Source organism: Pongo abelii, chromosome 19, assembly GCF_028885655.2.
Source record: "Pongo abelii isolate AG06213 chromosome 19, NHGRI_mPonAbe1-v2.0_pri, whole genome shotgun sequence".
Taxonomy (NCBI): Eukaryota; Metazoa; Chordata; class Mammalia; order Primates; family Hominidae; genus Pongo; species Pongo abelii.
The window spans coordinates 73,551,134-73,568,369 of NC_072004.2; the positions used below are offsets into that span (position 1 = coordinate 73,551,134).

The 17,236-nt window shown below is 56.6% G+C and overlaps 3 non-coding genes across 3 annotated transcripts; all 3 read left to right on the forward strand.

Moving 5' to 3' along the window:
• Positions 1 to 4,049: 4,049 nt before the first annotated feature.
• LOC129054975 (U2 spliceosomal RNA) lies at positions 4,050 to 4,240 on the forward strand. The gene has a single exon (XR_008519653.1). It is a non-coding gene; the product is annotated as a U2 spliceosomal RNA (small nuclear RNA).
• A 5,924-nt stretch (positions 4,241 to 10,164) lies between these two features.
• LOC129054976 (U2 spliceosomal RNA) lies at positions 10,165 to 10,355 on the forward strand. Its single transcript, XR_008519654.1, has one exon. It is a non-coding gene; the product is annotated as a U2 spliceosomal RNA (small nuclear RNA).
• A 5,921-nt stretch (positions 10,356 to 16,276) lies between these two features.
• Positions 16,277 to 16,467, forward strand: LOC129054977 (U2 spliceosomal RNA). The gene has a single exon (XR_008519655.1). It is a non-coding gene; the product is annotated as a U2 spliceosomal RNA (small nuclear RNA).
• Positions 16,468 to 17,236: the final 769 nt, after the last annotated feature.

The window sequence follows — 17,236 nt, forward strand, 5'->3', positions numbered from 1 at the left end:
GGCAGGTGGACTATGTGTGGACTCTGGTGATCTGTTTGGGTGCCAGGTGTTACTCCCAGGGCCACCTGTAACTGTGAATGCGCAGGAACCCTGACTTGAGAAGGGCCTGGCCACGGGGGGCTCAGGCCCCTCAGGAATGAGAGTTTGGTTCCCGGTACCCAGGGAAACCACCAGCATCGGCAGAGGTGATAGCTGAGGAGGAGCGGGGATTTGGAGGAGAGACACAGGACGAGTACCGGGGGCAGCCCCGTGATCCACAACTGCTGCAAGAGGGGCTGTTTGTTCGACTCACTAGTCTTCTGCGGCTCTATGCGGTACTAAAGAGCAGAAGACAGAAGATACAAAAACCACAAAAATTAGCCGGGCGTGGTGCTGCGCGTCAATAATCCCAGCTACTCGGGAGGCTGAGACAGGAGAATCCCTTGAACCCGGGAGGCGGAAGTCTCAGCGAGCCGAGATCACGCCATTGCAGTCCAACCTGAGCGTCCGAGCGAGACTCTATCTCAGAAACTAAAGACAGAATGAAAGAGCCCGGCGCGGTGGCTTACGCCTGGAATCCCAGCGCTTTGGGAGGCCGAGGCCGGCGGATCGCCTGAGGTCAGGAGCTCGAGACCAGCCTGGCCGACATGGGGAAACCCCCCTAAAAATACAAAAATTAGCTGGGCGTGGTGGCCTACGCCTGTCATCCCAGCTACCCAGGAGGCTGAGGCAGGAGAATCGCTGGAACCCGGGAGGTAGAGGCTGCAGTGAGCCGAGATCGCGCCGCTGCACTCCAGCCTGGGGTGACAGAGCAAGAGTTTGTCTCTAAGAAAAAAAAAAAAAAAGAAAGAAAAGAAAAAAGCCTGGGTGGTGAGCGGTGGCTCAAGCCTGTAATCGCAACACTTTCGGAGGCGGCAGCTGGGCAGATCACCAGAGGTCGGGAGCTGGAGACCAGCCTGACCAACATGGAGAAACCCCGTCTGTACTAAAAATACAAACTTAGCCGGGCGTGGTGGCACATGCCTGTAGTCCCAGCTGCTCGGGAGGCTGAGGCAGGAGAATCGCCTGAACCCGGGAGGCGGAGGTTGCAGAGAGCCTAGATCGCGCCATTGGACTCCAGGCTGGGTAACAAGAGGGGAACCTCTGTCTGGGAAAAAAAAAAAAAAAAAAATTGTGAGAATTGTACTCACACCGCCGTCAAAATCTCATGTGTATTTCACACTTAGAGCACAGCGCCGTTAGAACTGACCGCATTTCCAGGGCTCCCTAGATACCTGTGGCTAGCGGCTGCCATACTACCCCGTGCTGGGCTGTAGAATGGGGATGACAAGACAGGGCGGCGGAGATTGGGATGGCGTGAAATGAGGGAAACACTCGCCCGCAGGAAAAAAATTAAATAGCCAGGGGGCACCGAAAGACTCAGTAGTCCACATGAATATCTTGATTATCTCGTAGCTGAGATAATGTAGGGTCCAGCTCTACGGGGTCCGTGGGTTTTCTCTTCGTGTGCGTGCGGAGGCGAGAGACGGTAGAGCTAAAGCCAGAAGACAAAGAGATAGGAAGAAAGACAGCTGGGCCCGGGGGAACCACTGCCACCAAAGCGGGGAGACAGGTAGTGGCCCCGAACGCCTGGAGGCGCTGCTATTTATTGTATTCAAGGCAAGGGGGCAGGGTAAGGAGTGCCAGTCATCTCAAATGATGGATAGGTCACGCGAGTCACGTGTCCACTGGACAGGGGGCGTTTCCCTTTGTGGTAGCCGAGGTGGAGAGGGAGGACAGCAAACGTCAGCGTTTCTTCTATGCACTTATCAGAAAGACCAAAGACTTTGGCGCTTTTACTAATTCTGCCACTGCTATCTTCTCAGAACTGAAAAGGAGGAGCCAGGTGTACAGGCGGAACATGAAAGTGAACCAGGAGGGTGACCACTGAAGCACAGCATCGCAGGGAGACGTTGAAGCCTCCGGCTGACGGCGGGCAGGCCTGGCTAACGTCAGGCCTCCCACAAGAGCTGGTGGAGCAGAGTGTTCTCTATCTCCCCTGGAGAGAGGGACATTCCCTTTCCCGGTCCGCTAAGTAACCCGGGTGCCTTCCCAGGCACTGGCGCCACCGCTAGACCAAGGTCTGCTAAGTAACCAGGGCCTTCCCGGGCACTGGCATTACCGCTAGGCCAAGGAGCCCTCAAGCGGCCCTTCTCCCGGCGTGAATGAGGGCTCACACTCTTGTCTTCTGGTCACCTCTCACTGTGGCCCTTCAGCTCCTAACTCTGTGTGGCCTGGTTTTCCCTAGGTAATCATAATAGAACAGAGATTACTCTGGTAATAGAACAAAGAGTAACGCTACAAACTAATGATTAATAGTAGTCAGATATAATCATATCTGTATCCCATCTCTCGTAAAACTTTTCTTATTCTAATTATTTTCTTTATTATAGTGGAACAGCTTGTGCCTTCAGGCTCTTGCCTCGGCACCTGGGTGGCTTGCCGCCCACAAGATAAGATATATTGCGTTGAACTATAATTTATGTTGATTGCTGAATGGTTTAGGGCGGGGGGAGGGGGGGCCGCCTGATATTCTGCCCTGGAGGGGTGGCCTCACCCTAACCCTGGCCGTGGCTAATAATAAGGCCCACCTCTTAGGGCCGTGGAGTGAAATAAGTTTCGGAGGTAACGCGCGTAAAGCCCTCAGCCCTCCGCTGAAGTTGCGTTAAGGAAGGAGGAAGGGAGAGGTAAATGCTGAGCCCGCAGGCGGCAGTCTGTGCCTCGGAGAGAAACTTTATCCCAACCTTGCTGGGGGCCTTGACGCCCATCTTGCCCCAAGAGCACCCCGGCAGTCACCCCTGCCCTCTGGGGTCCTGCCACCCCGAGCCCGACCTTCCCCCTTTTCCCCCGCGCCGCGCCGGGCCAGTAGCCTCCTAACTGCGTCTTCTCTGTTGCGGTCTGTCGTGCTCATCACGTTTGCGTCGTTTCTTCGCTCCACAAACGTTTACTGAGCGCCTTCCACACGCCAGGCGCCAGACTCGCGCGGGGAAACAGGGATAAGCACTGAGGAGGGGGTCCCAGCCCTCCGTGATGGGATTTCAGAGCGGGAGATAAAGGGTTGCCCAGAAGGGTGGTGAGTGGAATAGCTGATATAAACAACGGCGGGGTGGGGTGGGGTGCGATGAAATACACAGGAGGGCTGCTAGTCTTACATACGGGGCGGGTGCCGAGGGCCCTTGAGTAAGGGAGGCTTCCTGGACGGGTGACACCCAAGCGGAGTCCTGACGACCTGCGTCAGAAGTAGCCAGGCGAGGAGGAGGTGAAAGGAGAAAGGAATCCACGTCCCGAGCAGAGAGGCAGCTGTCCCTACACGGCACAGGACACGGTCCGTGCACAGAAGCCACAGGAGACGCAGGCACAGGGGCTGGGGAGAATCCTTGCCGGGCCCTCGCCGCCTCCCTCTGCCGGGTGTCTGGTGCCAGCCTCCTGCCTGGCGGAGGAACTCCAGCCCCTGCTCCCGGAAGCCCCTCCAGGCCTTCGGCTTCCCTGACTCGGCATGGGCCCCTCGTCCCCTCGGGTACGGGGCCGGTCTCCCCGCCCGCGGGCGACGAAGTAAAGGCCCAGCGCAGCCCGCGCTCCTGCCCTGGGGCCTCGTCTTTCTCCAGGAAAGCGTGGACCGCTCTCCGCCGACAGGTCTCTTCCACAGACCCCTCTCGCCCTCGCCCCCCAGTCTCTTCCGGTTCTGTCTTTTCGCTGGCTGGATACAAACAAGGAAGTCGCCCCCAGCGGAGCCCCGGCTCCCCCACGCAGAGGCGGCCCCGGGGGGCGGAGTCAACCGCGGAGGCCACGCCCTCTGTGGAAGGGCGGGGCATGCAAATTCGAAATGAAAGCCCGGGAACGCCGGAACAAGCACGGGTGTAAGATTTCCCTTTTCAAAGGCGGAGAATAAGAAATCAGCCCGAGTGTGTAAGGGCGTCAATAGCGCTGTGGACGAGACAGAGGGAATGGGGCAAGGAGCGAGGCTGGGGCTCTCACCGCGACTTGAATGTGGATGAGAGTGGGACGGTGACGGCGGGCGCGAGGGCGACCGCATCGCTTCTCGGCCTTTTGGCTAAGATCAAGTGTAGTATCTGTTCTTATCAGTTTAATATCTGATACGTCCTCTATCCGAGGACAATATATTAAATGGATTTTTGGAGCAGGGAGATGGAATAGGAGCTTGCTCCGTCCACTCCACGCATCGACCTGGTATTGCAGTACCTCCAGGAACGGTGCACTTCCCTCCGGGGATACATACGTGTGTTTCCTAAAAGTAGAGGAAGAAAGAGACAGAGTACCTGCGGGGCGGCTTGCACGCCCAGTACCCGTGACACGCCGGCTTGACTTAGCTGCTCCTCTTGAAGTACCATGAGGTTTCTGACCTGCGGGCGGTAGACGGTAGGCTTTGCGGCATACTTCCGTTTCCACTGTGACTACTGCGCTTTGGGAAGGCCACGACCTACTCCTTTGGAGGTCCTTAGATCTCAGCTTGGCAGTCGAGTGGGTGGCGACCTTTTAAAGGAATGGGATCCACCCGGAATTGAACTTCTTTCTCCTCTCTCTCTCTCTCTCCCCTCTCTCTCTCTCTCCTCCGTCTCTCTCCCCTCTCTCTCTCCCCTCTCTCTCTGTCTCTCTCTCTCTCTCCCCCCCCCGCCTCTCCCCCGCTCTCTCTTTTGGTTTCCCCCACCCCCTCCCAAGTTCTGGGGTACATGTGCAGGACGTGCAGGTTTGGAACATAGGTACACGTGTGCCACGGTGCTTTGCTGCACCTATCAACCAGTCATCTAGGTTGGAAGCCCCGCATGCGTTGGCTAATTGTCCTAATGCTCTCTCTCCCCTTGCCCCCCACGCCCCGTCAGGGCCCGGCGTGTGATGTTCCCCTCCCTGTGTCCATGTATTCTCACTGTTCAGCTCCCACTTAGGAGTGAGAACATGCGGTGTTTGGTTTTCGCTTCCTGTGTCAGTTTGCTGAGATTGAGGCCTTCCAGCTTCATCCACCTTCCTGCAGAGGACATGAACTCATCCTTTTTTATGGCTGCGTAGTAATTCCATGGTGTATACGTGCCACATTTTCTTTATCCAGCCTGTCACTGATGGGCATTCGAGTTGGTTCCAAGTCTTTGCTATTGTAAATAGTGCTGCAGTAATCATACGTGTCCATGGGTCTTCCTAGCAGGAACTTCTTCCTCTTCAGCCCGCTGAGTAGCCGGCGCTTTAAGGCAGGTGCCAACGCACCGGCAACAGGCTTCCTTTTTTGCCCAGGAAAAACTGAGGTGCAGGTAGTATAAGCCATTTATCACGGAACGCACAGGAGCAGAACTCCAAGAAGTCCAAGCATCGTGGTTCCACCCTTCATGCCTGATGCACCGTTAGGCTCCGTTCTAGGTGTGTGTATCCTTTACGGGATCAGCCACCGGCAGTTGCCTTGCAACCACGATGACAAATCTCTGCCGGCTCTTTTGGGTCTCATCCCTGTATGTATACGTTGCATCCCAGCATAAAGATCGGAATGTTCCTTTCGCTGACCCAGTCTCTCACCCTCTCCAAACTCCAGAAATCTTGTCTGTCCTCCGAAGAACTCCCCCTGCTTCTTTCTCTAAAGGCTGTCTTCAGGCCGGGCACAGTGGGAGGTTCGCTTGAGCCCAGAAGGCCGCAGTGAGGTGAGATCACGCCATTGCACTGCAGCCCCGGCGGCAGAGCCGGAGCCCCGTCTCGAAACAAACAAACAAACATACAAACAAAGACAAAGAAAGAAAGAGCCCAGGCAACCTAGTGAAAACCTGTTCGGGCTGGGGCGTATGTGTACCCCAGCTATTCCAGAGGCTGAGGCAGGAGGATGGGTGGAGGTTGGGAGGTGGATGCTGCAGTGAGCAGTGATTGCACCACTGCACTCCAGCCTGGGTGACAGAGCCAGACCCCGTCCCAAATAAATAAACATAAAAATAAAGGAACCAGTTTGTAGAAAGCGGGAGAGGGTCCCAGTGAACTTCAAGCCTTCAAGCAACAGCTGTGGCTGGACAGGTCGGACCAGCAGGCTGGGGCAGTCGCCATCCTGGCAGGGATCATTGACCCTGATCTGTCGTCGGGAGGAGGAAGAGCTGATCTTACGCAGGGAGGGCAGGTGGACTATGTGTGGACTCTGGTGATCTGTTTGGGTGCCAGGTGTTACTCCCAGGGCCACCTGTAACTGTGAATGCGCAGGAACCCTGACTTGAGAAGGGCCTGGCCACGGGGGGCTCAGGCCCCTCAGGAATGAGAGTTTGGTTCCCGGTACCCAGGGAAACCACCAGCATCGGCAGAGGTGATAGCTGAGGAGGAGCGGGGATTTGGAGGAGAGACACAGGACGAGTACCGGGGGCAGCCCCGTGATCCACAACTGCTGCAAGAGGGGCTGTTTGTTCGACTCACTAGTCTTCTGCGGCTCTATGCGGTACTAAAGAGCAGAAGACAGAAGATACAAAAACCACAAAAATTAGCCGGGCGTGGTGCTGCGCGTCAATAATCCCAGCTACTCGGGAGGCTGAGACAGGAGAATCCCTTGAACCCGGGAGGCGGAAGTCTCAGCGAGCCGAGATCACGCCATTGCAGTCCAACCTGAGCGTCCGAGCGAGACTCTATCTCAGAAACTAAAGACAGAATGAAAGAGCCCGGCGCGGTGGCTTACGCCTGGAATCCCAGCGCTTTGGGAGGCCGAGGCCGGCGGATCGCCTGAGGTCAGGAGCTCGAGACCAGCCTGGCCGACATGGGGAAACCCCCCTAAAAATACAAAAATTAGCTGGGCGTGGTGGCCTACGCCTGTCATCCCAGCTACCCAGGAGGCTGAGGCAGGAGAATCGCTGGAACCCGGGAGGTAGAGGCTGCAGTGAGCCGAGATCGCGCCGCTGCACTCCAGCCTGGGGTGACAGAGCAAGAGTTTGTCTCTAAGAAAAAAAAAAAAAAAAGAAAGAAAAGAAAAAAGCCTGGGTGGTGAGCGGTGGCTCAAGCCTGTAATCGCAACACTTTCGGAGGCGGCAGCTGGGCAGATCACCAGAGGTCGGGAGCTGGAGACCAGCCTGACCAACATGGAGAAACCCCGTCTGTACTAAAAATACAAACTTAGCCGGGCGTGGTGGCACATGCCTGTAGTCCCAGCTGCTCGGGAGGCTGAGGCAGGAGAATCGCCTGAACCCGGGAGGCGGAGGTTGCAGAGAGCCTAGATCGCGCCATTGGACTCCAGGCTGGGTAACAAGAGGGGAACCTCTGTCTGGGAAAAAAAAAAAAAAAAAAAATTGTGAGAATTGTACTCACACCGCCGTCAAAATCTCATGTGTATTTCACACTTAGAGCACAGCGCCGTTAGAACTGACCGCATTTCCAGGGCTCCCTAGATACCTGTGGCTAGCGGCTGCCATACTACCCCGTGCTGGGCTGTAGAATGGGGATGACAAGACAGGGCGGCGGAGATTGGGATGGCGTGAAATGAGGGAAACACTCGCCCGCAGGAAAAAAATTAAATAGCCAGGGGGCACCGAAAGACTCAGTAGTCCACATGAATATCTTGATTATCTCGTAGCTGAGATAATGTAGGGTCCAGCTCTACGGGGTCCGTGGGTTTTCTCTTCGTGTGCGTGCGGAGGCGAGAGACGGTAGAGCTAAAGCCAGAAGACAAAGAGATAGGAAGAAAGACAGCTGGGCCCGGGGGAACCACTGCCACCAAAGCGGGGAGACAGGTAGTGGCCCCGAACGCCTGGAGGCGCTGCTATTTATTGTATTCAAGGCAAGGGGGCAGGGTAAGGAGTGCCAGTCATCTCAAATGATGGATAGGTCACGCGAGTCACGTGTCCACTGGACAGGGGGCGTTTCCCTTTGTGGTAGCCGAGGTGGAGAGGGAGGACAGCAAACGTCAGCGTTTCTTCTATGCACTTATCAGAAAGACCAAAGACTTTGGCGCTTTTACTAATTCTGCCACTGCTATCTTCTCAGAACTGAAAAGGAGGAGCCAGGTGTACAGGCGGAACATGAAAGTGAACCAGGAGGGTGACCACTGAAGCACAGCATCGCAGGGAGACGTTGAAGCCTCCGGCTGACGGCGGGCAGGCCTGGCTAACGTCAGGCCTCCCACAAGAGCTGGTGGAGCAGAGTGTTCTCTATCTCCCCTGGAGAGAGGGACATTCCCTTTCCCGGTCCGCTAAGTAACCCGGGTGCCTTCCCAGGCACTGGCGCCACCGCTAGACCAAGGTCTGCTAAGTAACCAGGGCCTTCCCGGGCACTGGCATTACCGCTAGGCCAAGGAGCCCTCAAGCGGCCCTTCTCCCGGCGTGAATGAGGGCTCACACTCTTGTCTTCTGGTCACCTCTCACTGTGGCCCTTCAGCTCCTAACTCTGTGTGGCCTGGTTTTCCCTAGGTAATCATAATAGAACAGAGATTACTCTGGTAATAGAACAAAGAGTAACGCTACAAACTAATGATTAATAGTAGTCAGATATAATCATATCTGTATCCCATCTCTCGTAAAACTTTTCTTATTCTAATTATTTTCTTTATTATAGTGGAACAGCTTGTGCCTTCAGGCTCTTGCCTCGGCACCTGGGTGGCTTGCCGCCCACAAGATAAGATATATTGCGTTGAACTATAATTTATGTTGATTGCTGAATGGTTTAGGGCGGGGGGAGGGGGGGCCGCCTGATATTCTGCCCTGGAGGGGTGGCCTCACCCTAACCCTGGCCGTGGCTAATAATAAGGCCCACCTCTTAGGGCCGTGGAGTGAAATAAGTTTCGGAGGTAACGCGCGTAAAGCCCTCAGCCCTCCGCTGAAGTTGCGTTAAGGAAGGAGGAAGGGAGAGGTAAATGCTGAGCCCGCAGGCGGCAGTCTGTGCCTCGGAGAGAAACTTTATCCCAACCTTGCTGGGGGCCTTGACGCCCATCTTGCCCCAAGAGCACCCCGGCAGTCACCCCTGCCCTCTGGGGTCCTGCCACCCCGAGCCCGACCTTCCCCCTTTTCCCCCGCGCCGCGCCGGGCCAGTAGCCTCCTAACTGCGTCTTCTCTGTTGCGGTCTGTCGTGCTCATCACGTTTGCGTCGTTTCTTCGCTCCACAAACGTTTACTGAGCGCCTTCCACACGCCAGGCGCCAGACTCGCGCGGGGAAACAGGGATAAGCACTGAGGAGGGGGTCCCAGCCCTCCGTGATGGGATTTCAGAGCGGGAGATAAAGGGTTGCCCAGAAGGGTGGTGAGTGGAATAGCTGATATAAACAACGGCGGGGTGGGGTGGGGTGCGATGAAATACACAGGAGGGCTGCTAGTCTTACATACGGGGCGGGTGCCGAGGGCCCTTGAGTAAGGGAGGCTTCCTGGACGGGTGACACCCAAGCGGAGTCCTGACGACCTGCGTCAGAAGTAGCCAGGCGAGGAGGAGGTGAAAGGAGAAAGGAATCCACGTCCCGAGCAGAGAGGCAGCTGTCCCTACACGGCACAGGACACGGTCCGTGCACAGAAGCCACAGGAGACGCAGGCACAGGGGCTGGGGAGAATCCTTGCCGGGCCCTCGCCGCCTCCCTCTGCCGGGTGTCTGGTGCCAGCCTCCTGCCTGGCGGAGGAACTCCAGCCCCTGCTCCCGGAAGCCCCTCCAGGCCTTCGGCTTCCCTGACTCGGCATGGGCCCCTCGTCCCCTCGGGTACGGGGCCGGTCTCCCCGCCCGCGGGCGACGAAGTAAAGGCCCAGCGCAGCCCGCGCTCCTGCCCTGGGGCCTCGTCTTTCTCCAGGAAAGCGTGGACCGCTCTCCGCCGACAGGTCTCTTCCACAGACCCCTCTCGCCCTCGCCCCCCAGTCTCTTCCGGTTCTGTCTTTTCGCTGGCTGGATACAAACAAGGAAGTCGCCCCCAGCGGAGCCCCGGCTCCCCCACGCAGAGGCGGCCCCGGGGGGCGGAGTCAACCGCGGAGGCCACGCCCTCTGTGGAAGGGCGGGGCATGCAAATTCGAAATGAAAGCCCGGGAACGCCGGAACAAGCACGGGTGTAAGATTTCCCTTTTCAAAGGCGGAGAATAAGAAATCAGCCCGAGTGTGTAAGGGCGTCAATAGCGCTGTGGACGAGACAGAGGGAATGGGGCAAGGAGCGAGGCTGGGGCTCTCACCGCGACTTGAATGTGGATGAGAGTGGGACGGTGACGGCGGGCGCGAGGGCGACCGCATCGCTTCTCGGCCTTTTGGCTAAGATCAAGTGTAGTATCTGTTCTTATCAGTTTAATATCTGATACGTCCTCTATCCGAGGACAATATATTAAATGGATTTTTGGAGCAGGGAGATGGAATAGGAGCTTGCTCCGTCCACTCCACGCATCGACCTGGTATTGCAGTACCTCCAGGAACGGTGCACTTCCCTCCGGGGATACATACGTGTGTTTCCTAAAAGTAGAGGAAGAAAGAGACAGAGTACCTGCGGGGCGGCTTGCACGCCCAGTACCCGTGACACGCCGGCTTGACTTAGCTGCTCCTCTTGAAGTACCATGAGGTTTCTGACCTGCGGGCGGTAGACGGTAGGCTTTGCGGCATACTTCCGTTTCCACTGTGACTACTGCGCTTTGGGAAGGCCACGACCTACTCCTTTGGAGGTCCTTAGATCTCAGCTTGGCAGTCGAGTGGGTGGCGACCTTTTAAAGGAATGGGATCCACCCGGAATTGAACTTCTTTCTCCTCTCTCTCTCTCTCTCCCCTCTCTCTCTCTCTCCTCCGTCTCTCTCCCCTCTCTCTCTCCCCTCTCTCTCTGTCTCTCTCTCTCTCTCCCCCCCCCGCCTCTCCCCCGCTCTCTCTTTTGGTTTCCCCCACCCCCTCCCAAGTTCTGGGGTACATGTGCAGGACGTGCAGGTTTGGAACATAGGTACACGTGTGCCACGGTGCTTTGCTGCACCTATCAACCAGTCATCTAGGTTGGAAGCCCCGCATGCGTTGGCTAATTGTCCTAATGCTCTCTCTCCCCTTGCCCCCCACGCCCCGTCAGGGCCCGGCGTGTGATGTTCCCCTCCCTGTGTCCATGTATTCTCACTGTTCAGCTCCCACTTAGGAGTGAGAACATGCGGTGTTTGGTTTTCGCTTCCTGTGTCAGTTTGCTGAGATTGAGGCCTTCCAGCTTCATCCACCTTCCTGCAGAGGACATGAACTCATCCTTTTTTATGGCTGCGTAGTAATTCCATGGTGTATACGTGCCACATTTTCTTTATCCAGCCTGTCACTGATGGGCATTCGAGTTGGTTCCAAGTCTTTGCTATTGTAAATAGTGCTGCAGTAATCATACGTGTCCATGGGTCTTCCTAGCAGGAACTTCTTCCTCTTCAGCCCGCTGAGTAGCCGGCGCTTTAAGGCAGGTGCCAACGCACCGGCAACAGGCTTCCTTTTTTGCCCAGGAAAAACTGAGGTGCAGGTAGTATAAGCCATTTATCACGGAACGCACAGGAGCAGAACTCCAAGAAGTCCAAGCATCGTGGTTCCACCCTTCATGCCTGATGCACCGTTAGGCTCCGTTCTAGGTGTGTGTATCCTTTACGGGATCAGCCACCGGCAGTTGCCTTGCAACCACGATGACAAATCTCTGCCGGCTCTTTTGGGTCTCATCCCTGTATGTATACGTTGCATCCCAGCATAAAGATCGGAATGTTCCTTTCGCTGACCCAGTCTCTCACCCTCTCCAAACTCCAGAAATCTTGTCTGTCCTCCGAAGAACTCCCCCTGCTTCTTTCTCTAAAGGCTGTCTTCAGGCCGGGCACAGTGGGAGGTTCGCTTGAGCCCAGAAGGCCGCAGTGAGGTGAGATCACGCCATTGCACTGCAGCCCCGGCGGCAGAGCCGGAGCCCCGTCTCGAAACAAACAAACAAACATACAAACAAAGACAAAGAAAGAAAGAGCCCAGGCAACCTAGTGAAAACCTGTTCGGGCTGGGGCGTATGTGTACCCCAGCTATTCCAGAGGCTGAGGCAGGAGGATGGGTGGAGGTTGGGAGGTGGATGCTGCAGTGAGCAGTGATTGCACCACTGCACTCCAGCCTGGGTGACAGAGCCAGACCCCGTCCCAAATAAATAAACATAAAAATAAAGGAACCAGTTTGTAGAAAGCGGGAGAGGGTCCCAGTGAACTTCAAGCCTTCAAGCAACAGCTGTGGCTGGACAGGTCGGACCAGCAGGCTGGGGCAGTCGCCATCCTGGCAGGGATCATTGACCCTGATCTGTCGTCGGGAGGAGGAAGAGCTGATCTTACGCAGGGAGGGCAGGTGGACTATGTGTGGACTCTGGTGATCTGTTTGGGTGCCAGGTGTTACTCCCAGGGCCACCTGTAACTGTGAATGCGCAGGAACCCTGACTTGAGAAGGGCCTGGCCACGGGGGGCTCAGGCCCCTCAGGAATGAGAGTTTGGTTCCCGGTACCCAGGGAAACCACCAGCATCGGCAGAGGTGATAGCTGAGGAGGAGCGGGGATTTGGAGGAGAGACACAGGACGAGTACCGGGGGCAGCCCCGTGATCCACAACTGCTGCAAGAGGGGCTGTTTGTTCGACTCACTAGTCTTCTGCGGCTCTATGCGGTACTAAAGAGCAGAAGACAGAAGATACAAAAACCACAAAAATTAGCCGGGCGTGGTGCTGCGCGTCAATAATCCCAGCTACTCGGGAGGCTGAGACAGGAGAATCCCTTGAACCCGGGAGGCGGAAGTCTCAGCGAGCCGAGATCACGCCATTGCAGTCCAACCTGAGCGTCCGAGCGAGACTCTATCTCAGAAACTAAAGACAGAATGAAAGAGCCCGGCGCGGTGGCTTACGCCTGGAATCCCAGCGCTTTGGGAGGCCGAGGCCGGCGGATCGCCTGAGGTCAGGAGCTCGAGACCAGCCTGGCCGACATGGGGAAACCCCCCTAAAAATACAAAAATTAGCTGGGCGTGGTGGCCTACGCCTGTCATCCCAGCTACCCAGGAGGCTGAGGCAGGAGAATCGCTGGAACCCGGGAGGTAGAGGCTGCAGTGAGCCGAGATCGCGCCGCTGCACTCCAGCCTGGGGTGACAGAGCAAGAGTTTGTCTCTAAGAAAAAAAAAAAAAAGAAAGAAAAGAAAAAAGCCTGGGTGGTGAGCGGTGGCTCAAGCCTGTAATCGCAACACTTTCGGAGGCGGCAGCTGGGCAGATCACCAGAGGTCGGGAGCTGGAGACCAGCCTGACCAACATGGAGAAACCCCGTCTGTACTAAAAATACAAACTTAGCCGGGCGTGGTGGCACATGCCTGTAGTCCCAGCTGCTCGGGAGGCTGAGGCAGGAGAATCGCCTGAACCCGGGAGGCGGAGGTTGCAGAGAGCCTAGATCGCGCCATTGGACTCCAGGCTGGGTAACAAGAGGGGAACCTCTGTCTGGGAAAAAAAAAAAAAAAAAAATTGTGAGAATTGTACTCACACCGCCGTCAAAATCTCATGTGTATTTCACACTTAGAGCACAGCGCCGTTAGAACTGACCGCATTTCCAGGGCTCCCTAGATACCTGTGGCTAGCGGCTGCCATACTACCCCGTGCTGGGCTGTAGAATGGGGATGACAAGACAGGGCGGCGGAGATTGGGATGGCGTGAAATGAGGGAAACACTCGCCCGCAGGAAAAAAATTAAATAGCCAGGGGGCACCGAAAGACTCAGTAGTCCACATGAATATCTTGATTATCTCGTAGCTGAGATAATGTAGGGTCCAGCTCTACGGGGTCCGTGGGTTTTCTCTTCGTGTGCGTGCGGAGGCGAGAGACGGTAGAGCTAAAGCCAGAAGACAAAGAGATAGGAAGAAAGACAGCTGGGCCCGGGGGAACCACTGCCACCAAAGCGGGGAGACAGGTAGTGGCCCCGAACGCCTGGAGGCGCTGCTATTTATTGTATTCAAGGCAAGGGGGCAGGGTAAGGAGTGCCAGTCATCTCAAATGATGGATAGGTCACGCGAGTCACGTGTCCACTGGACAGGGGGCGTTTCCCTTTGTGGTAGCCGAGGTGGAGAGGGAGGACAGCAAACGTCAGCGTTTCTTCTATGCACTTATCAGAAAGACCAAAGACTTTGGCGCTTTTACTAATTCTGCCACTGCTATCTTCTCAGAACTGAAAAGGAGGAGCCAGGTGTACAGGCGGAACATGAAAGTGAACCAGGAGGGTGACCACTGAAGCACAGCATCGCAGGGAGACGTTGAAGCCTCCGGCTGACGGCGGGCAGGCCTGGCTAACGTCAGGCCTCCCACAAGAGCTGGTGGAGCAGAGTGTTCTCTATCTCCCCTGGAGAGAGGGACATTCCCTTTCCCGGTCCGCTAAGTAACCCGGGTGCCTTCCCAGGCACTGGCGCCACCGCTAGACCAAGGTCTGCTAAGTAACCAGGGCCTTCCCGGGCACTGGCATTACCGCTAGGCCAAGGAGCCCTCAAGCGGCCCTTCTCCCGGCGTGAATGAGGGCTCACACTCTTGTCTTCTGGTCACCTCTCACTGTGGCCCTTCAGCTCCTAACTCTGTGTGGCCTGGTTTTCCCTAGGTAATCATAATAGAACAGAGATTACTCTGGTAATAGAACAAAGAGTAACGCTACAAACTAATGATTAATAGTAGTCAGATATAATCATATCTGTATCCCATCTCTCGTAAAACTTTTCTTATTCTAATTATTTTCTTTATTATAGTGGAACAGCTTGTGCCTTCAGGCTCTTGCCTCGGCACCTGGGTGGCTTGCCGCCCACAAGATAAGATATATTGCGTTGAACTATAATTTATGTTGATTGCTGAATGGTTTAGGGCGGGGGGAGGGGGGGCCGCCTGATATTCTGCCCTGGAGGGGTGGCCTCACCCTAACCCTGGCCGTGGCTAATAATAAGGCCCACCTCTTAGGGCCGTGGAGTGAAATAAGTTTCGGAGGTAATGCGCGTAAAGCCCTCAGCCCTCCGCTGAAGTTGCGTTAAGGAAGGAGGAAGGGAGAGGTAAATGCTGAGCCCGCAGGCGGCAGTCTGTGCCTCGGAGAGAAACTTTATCCCAACCTTGCTGGGGGCCTTGACGCCCATCTTGCCCCAAGAGCACCCCGGCAGTCACCCCTGCCCTCTGGGGTCCTGCCACCCCGAGCCCGACCTTCCCCCTTTTCCCCCGCGCCGCGCCGGGCCAGTAGCCTCCTAACTGCGTCTTCCCTGTTGCGGTCTGTCGTGCTCATCACGTTTGCGTCGTTTCTTCGCTCCACAAACGTTTACTGAGCGCCTTCCACACGCCAGGCGCCAGACTCGCGCGGGGAAACAGGGATAAGCACTGAGGAGGGGGTCCCAGCCCTCCGTGATGGGATTTCAGAGCGGGAGATAAAGGGTTGCCCAGAAGGGTGGTGAGTGGAATAGCTGATATAAACAACGGCGGGGTGGGGTGGGGTGCGATGAAATACACAGGAGGGCTGCTAGTCTTACATACGGGGCGGGTGCCGAGGGCCCTTGAGTAAGGGAGGCTTCCTGGACGGGTGACACCCAAGCGGAGTCCTGACGACCTGCGTCAGAAGTAGCCAGGCGAGGAGGAGGTGAAAGGAGAAAGGAATCCACGTCCCGAGCAGAGAGGCAGCTGTCCCTACACGGCACAGGACACGGTCCGTGCACAGAAGCCACAGGAGACGCAGGCACAGGGGCTGGGGAGAATCCTTGCCGGGCCCTCGCCGCCTCCCTCTGCCGGGTGTCTGGTGCCAGCCTCCTGCCTGGCGGAGGAACTCCAGCCCCTGCTCCCGGAAGCCCCTCCAGGCCTTCGGCTTCCCTGACTCGGCATGGGCCCCTCGTCCCCTCGGGTACGGGGCCGGTCTCCCCGCCCGCGGGCGACGAAGTAAAGGCCCAGCGCAGCCCGCGCTCCTGCCCTGGGGCCTCGTCTTTCTCCAGGAAAGCGTGGACCGCTCTCCGCCGACAGGTCTCTTCCACAGACCCCTCTCGCCCTCGCCCCCCAGTCTCTTCCGGTTCTGTCTTTTCGCTGGCTGGATACAAACAAGGAAGTCGCCCCCAGCGGAGCCCCGGCTCCCCCACGCAGAGGCGGCCCCGGGGGGCGGAGTCAACCGCGGAGGCCACGCCCTCTGTGGAAGGGCGGGGCATGCAAATTCGAAATGAAAGCCCGGGAACGCCGGAACAAGCACGGGTGTAAGATTTCCCTTTTCAAAGGCGGAGAATAAGAAATCAGCCCGAGTGTGTAAGGGCGTCAATAGCGCTGTGGACGAGACAGAGGGAATGGGGCAAGGAGCGAGGCTGGGGCTCTCACCGCGACTTGAATGTGGATGAGAGTGGGACGGTGACGGCGGGCGCGAGGGCGACCGCATCGCTTCTCGGCCTTTTGGCTAAGATCAAGTGTAGTATCTGTTCTTATCAGTTTAATATCTGATACGTCCTCTATCCGAGGACAATATATTAAATGGATTTTTGGAGCAGGGAGATGGAATAGGAGCTTGCTCCGTCCACTCCACGCATCGACCTGGTATTGCAGTACCTCCAGGAACGGTGCACTTCCCTCCGGGGATACATACGTGTGTTTCCTAAAAGTAGAGGAAGAAAGAGACAGAGTACCTGCGGGGCGGCTTGCACGCCCAGTACCCGTGACACGCCGGCTTGACTTAGCTGCTCCTCTTGAAGTACCATGAGGTTTCTGACCTGCGGGCGGTAGACGGTAGGCTTTGCGGCATACTTCCGTTTCCACTGTGACTACTGCGCTTTGGGAAGGCCACGACCTACTCCTTTGGAGGTCCTTAGATCTCAGCTTGGCAGTCGAGTGGGTGGCGACCTTTTAAAGGAATGGGATCCACCCGGAATTGAACTTCTTTCTCCTCTCTCTCTCTCTCTCCCCTCTCTCTCTCTCTCCTCCGTCTCTCTCCCCTCTCTCTCTCCCCTCTCTCTCTGTCTCTCTCTCTCTCTCTCCCCCCCCCGCCTCTCCCCCGCTCTCTCTTTTGGTTTCCCCCACCCCCTCCCAAGTTCTGGGGTACATGTGCAGGACGTGCAGGTTTGGAACATAGGTACACGTGTGCCACGGTGCTTTGCTGCACCTATCAACCAGTCATCTAGGTTGGAAGCCCCGCATGCGTTGGCTAATTGTCCTAATGCTCTCTCTCCCCTTGCCCCCCACGCCCCGTCAGGGCCCGGCGTGTGATGTTCCCCTCCCTGTGTCCATGTATTCTCACTGTTCAGCTCCCACTTAGGAGTGAGAACATGCGGTGTTTGGTTTTCGCTTCCTGTGTCAGTTTGCTGAGATTGAGGCCTTCCAGCTTCATCCACCTTCCTGCAGAG